The following is a 5,134-nucleotide window of genomic DNA, read 5'->3' as shown; positions in this document are numbered from 1 at the left end:
TCGGAGCGTGATGTCACTGGCGGTGGGCCACGCCCTCTTTCGCCATGACAGTAGGACAGACAGGATACAGCTTCAACTATGGTTCATACGTGTTGTGTTGGCAGTTGCAACGTTAGATCACATGATCCAGCAAGAAGCTGGATAATGGGCTCTCTTTTCATCATTTTCCATCCTGGAGGCAACGTGAGGGATGCCATGTATCCGATATTACTAAACAAAGACGTCAGGCTTGCATTGCAGCGGTGAGACGAGCGGATCGAGTTCTGTGCAATCCCCAGCTTTTTGTTGGTTTGGTCTCCACATTTTCTTTCCGGTGAGTTCTAAATTAATTCATATCACTATTAAAAGGCTTTTAGTGTTTTTTCAATGCGCTGAGGTCATAGATAATGAGATAAAACATGCGTGTGGTTGGAGTGCATGTGTGATGCTGCAGAACCACGTCATGTCATCATTAGACTTGTTGTCAAGACCGCCTAATCCGAGACCAAGACAAGACCAAGACCAGAGGGTATCGAGACCAAGACAAGACCAAGACCAAGAGCAAGTAGACGAGACCAAGACCGAGACCAAGTCGAGACAAAAAACTCTGTAAACTGCAGCCAGATGCTGCTACTTTTACGGGTGTCAGCCATATTTATGTGTTTTTGCTTTCGCACAGCCCTCCTCACCGTTGTCTACTGTCTCACTCACTTACTGAGAGGACAGACGGATGCTCCACTTGACTGTTGCGTCTCTCACCCTCTCTGTTTTTCACATAATGATATTATCCTATATCTTCGCATGTGATTGGCCACAACATGGAGGGATTGGAGCATAGCTGAGCCACTGTGTGAAAACTGAGCAGCAAAAGGAAATTAAGTGAGGGTAGAAATGACTGAAAGATTATAAGGCTCTGTTTTGAGCTTTGTTCAAAAAAGAATGACTTCATGTAGGAAAAAAATATATATCACATATGCAGGACACCTTAAACTGTATCAAGACACAGGGACTAAACCCCAATTCAACCAGACCCAGAACTGATCCGGAATTAAATCAGGACTACAACAGTTCAAAATCAGGACTACTTAGGACTTAACCAAAACAGAACCAGAATCAAAACTAGATGACAGTAGCACTAAAAATCATCATAGACCTGCACTACACTTATTTTTTAATTCTACCAAAGTACACTATTTAGATTCAGAAAAGTTTATATAATTATTTAGCCTTCATAAGCCTGCATAACTTAATAAATATAGAATTTGAAAAGTAACAAATGGTATCTAAAAAGTTACACTATGTACTAGATACATGTTCTGATGAGTTTTGGCAAACAACCATTTGACTAACATGTGTGTCTCACCTGCTCTTGTTCCATCTCTGTTTTGTCCTCTTTCTTCATCTCCCTCTCTGTTCCTCTCTCTCATTCTCTCTCCCTCTCTCTTCCTCGCTCTTCCTCTCTCTCCCTCTTTGTGCTGACAATCAAGCCAAACACCAACATCATCAAATATACAGTTGAAACCAGATATTTACATACTCTTCAGATAAAAACACAAACATTGTAACATCCAATCAGACTAAATGTTTATTTTTTTAGATTGATAAATATAAAAAACATATTTGTTAACTTTTGTATTTTGTATTCAAAATTGAGCCACACTTATGGAGCTCCACAATTCTTTTCCTGGTGTTTCGGTTGACATTTCTTGATTTTCCCATGTCAAAGAAACAGGCTCTGTGTTTTGCCTTATATGCATCCACAGGTGTGTCACCAATTTACTCACATGGACTCTACTAACCTATCAGAAGCTTCTTAAGCTCAGAATGGAATCGTCTGGAGTTTTCTTATTAATTAACAATAAACTTAGTGTATATGTACTCCTAAATTTGATGAAAGTGATTAAAATAGACAGCTCCCTCTTTTTATTCTGACATTTAACTAATTCAGAAGATATTTCAACATTTATTTATCTAAAACAAAATAAGTTCACTCTGAATTGAGTTTTTATGTTTTCTCCCTAAAGTGTATGTAAACATCTGGTTTCAACTGTGAATATACTGCTGTGTATTGGAATTCCTCTTGTTTTGCATAGAAATATACTGAACAACATACAAAGCATAATATATAAAATAACATCTACCTGAGTTTTTTCTTTGAAAGAAGCTCCTTATGTCCATTGTTGTGTTCATCAGTACACAATTGAAACTGATTTAGAGAGTTTGTTTAGCCGTGGAGGTTAAGAACTGAAAATATGAAATGTAAGCTAAGACTTTCTAAAAAATCAGCATTGTTGTTCGGCTTTTTATTTATCCATTTGTTGATTCACTCGAAGAGCAAGTAACGCAACCAAGTGATCAGTTTGATATCAATCTTTTGTGATACACCGTCATATTTACATCATTTGTACAGTACAAATGATTTGTGTTGGTACCTGGTCACTCTTAAGCTCTCCTCTGTCTGCAGCAAACTCGCAGGGAGCAGCTTCTCCCCCCTCGCTTACATGTGTGCTGCGCTCAGTCGCCGGTGCCTGAGCTCGGATCATACCAAAATTAGGGGGAATTTATGACGGTGCGCTATGTGCTTCGTGTGTTGTTTTTGTTTTATACAGTTGTCAGCCAGGCATCTAACTAACAAATTACACTCCAAAAGACCCCATGCTTCTGAAAAAATGACCCTGGCTTAAGCCCAGTATGCCCCCCCCCCGCTCCGCTGATGGTTGACTCCAAATCTCCCGAACACTACGTCGATTTGAGAACGCAAGACCGAGACCAAGACCGAGACCAAAGTCAGTCGAGACCAAGACAAGACCAAGACAAAAGTCCGTCGAGACCAAGACGAGACCAAGACCACGTAAAAATGGTCTCGAGACCGGTCCAACTCTAGTCATCATGTCGACTGAGTAGCTTATGATTTAGCATTATTGCAGGCAAACCAGCATATGAAATGGATGTAACAAATCCAGACTGGGCACCGACACTGCACATGGGCCTCTAAAAACATACTAAATTGCTATCATTGTACACTAATCCGCACATAACTTCCAGATGAATCACACACCTGTCATGTGCACTAATTTTATCTTGCAGGCTTTTGTTATGCAGCTGCAGAGTCTGAAGGTGTGCCGCGTGCAGAAGTGATCGATGAAGATCTGACAGAAGACCAACAACAAAATCACCATGTCATGGAGGCTGTGGACAGCATTTGTGTTGGATAAGTGGAGGGTGAGGTACCAGCTGTAAATGTGGACAGTGGCGATCGGACAGACAGCATCACGGAAGCTAAAGCGCAGACGAAGTATTGTGTGTGCAATGAACAGGGCAGAGCAGAAATAAACACAACACTGCTTGATAAGATTGTTAAGGTTTGCTGTGTTTTGGTGAATATGTGCCCCAGTGTGGTTGTCAAACCAGCACCAAATGAAACTTACTCTTGTTGAGTATTCATAAATTGAATATGTTGTGTTGCATGTGTAGTTCATTGTAAACAACTGTACTTTGTGTGAAGTAGTTTCAATAAAACAGAAAAGAATAGTATATTTGTTTGTTTTTTTTATTCTTGATCTGTTCACATGTACTTAGCAAGTACATAAAAATGGAATACAAACTATTTACATGGCAACACACAGCTGGCATCAATCTTGAACCACAAAATGAAACATTACAGGCTATTTAGAGCAGCATGTTGTTTGGAGAAGTATTTCCCAACAAGTTCAGGAAGACACACTTTAAGAAAGAAGTCTTGTGCTTATGTCTGTGAAGGTTCTCAGTCACCCAGGTCATCATAGTCAAAGGAGTTTGCAAAGAAAAGCGTCTGGACTTCTTTAAGTTGCTTGAAGACGTTTCACCTCTCATCCGAGAAGCTTCTTCAGTTCTAAGGTCAAATGGCCGAGAGTCCCAGATTTAAACCCAGTGGGAGTATCCCCAAAGAGGGACAAAGGACCCCTGGTGATCCTCTAATCACATGAGCCAAGGTGTGAAAGCGGGTGTGGGACCTAATCAGCCAGGGTTTCGGGTGAGCTCATTGTGAAACCTGGCCCCACCTTGTTATGTGAATTCCTGAGGTCAGATGGCCCAGGATGTGAGTGGGCATTAAGGCGTCTGGGGAGGGAACTCAAAACTGGATTATAGATGGCAGACAGTTGGTGTTGTAAACCACCGCCTCTGTTCAAAGATGGTCGCTCACAGTGGACATAGATGGCCTCTTTCACTCCTCTTTCAAACCATCTGTCCTCTCTGTCCAAAATGTGAACATTGGCATCCTCGAAAGAGTGACCTTTATCCTTAAGATGCAGATGGACTGCTGAGTCTTGTCCTGTGGAGGTGGCTCTTCTATGTTGTCCCATGCGCTTGTGAAGTGGCTGTTTGGTCTCTCCAATGTAGAGGTCTGGGCATTCCTCGCTGCACTGTACAGCATACACCATGTTGTTAAGTCTGTGTTTTGGAGTTTTGTCTTTCGGGTGAACCAGTTTCTGTCTGAGTGTGTTGCTGGGTCTGAAGTACACTGGGATGTCGTGCTTGGAGAAAACTCTCCTGAGTTTCTCTGATACACCGGCAAGTCTTGTGCTTGCTTTAAACATGGTTCCCAGAAATCCACATCAGGGAAGATGAGTATTACAGCATGGACTCTCTGTGTCCACACAACGAGGTCACAGTGGTTGGAGTGCAGTTTCATTCAGTCGTTGTGAGTGCAGTACCTGAAACACACAAAACCACTTTTAATAAAAGGTCTGTAATGAACCAAGGCTAATATAGATGGGTTGGCTGTGCGTGCAAATCAAAAACTGTAACAAGTTGTTTAGAAAGTTATCAAGTTCAAACCGACTTACCTTTGTCTTAATGACATATTATTTTGTTTTATTGGGTTTTACGCAGTTTGACATTTCATTGTTCCTTCAATGCACTTCATATGATATCAGTAATTCCATAAATTTTCTTCTTTCAGGTGGCTTTAGGAAGACACGTTTTCCAAAACCTTCAAAATAGGCTGGTGCAGTTCTACCAACAACAGCCCTTGGACCTTGATCATATTGACTTCCTCTGCGTGAACGCATCAACTCTAGTCTGTTCTCTTTCTGCTCATATTAATGTTCCATCACTGGTAGGTTTATTTGATTTAGTTTTAGTTACCTTTAAAAATTGTTTCAATATATGCCAT

At 41.0% G+C, this 5,134-nt stretch overlaps 1 long non-coding RNA gene across 1 annotated transcript; it reads left to right on the top strand.

Annotated features, from left to right (window-relative positions):
* The first annotated feature begins 245 nt into the window (after nt 1-245).
* On the top strand, nt 246-3,513 carry LOC120437750. Its single transcript, XR_005611386.1, has 2 exons — nt 246-313; nt 3,067-3,513. It is a non-coding gene; the product is annotated as an uncharacterized LOC120437750 (long non-coding RNA).
* The last annotated feature ends 1,621 nt before the right edge of the window (nt 3,514-5,134 follow it).

Source organism: Oreochromis aureus, linkage group 3 (genome assembly GCF_013358895.1).
Source record: "Oreochromis aureus strain Israel breed Guangdong linkage group 3, ZZ_aureus, whole genome shotgun sequence".
NCBI classification, from domain to species: domain Eukaryota; kingdom Metazoa; phylum Chordata; class Actinopteri; order Cichliformes; family Cichlidae; genus Oreochromis; species Oreochromis aureus.
This window is presented reverse-complemented; position numbering and strand designations above follow the sequence as displayed.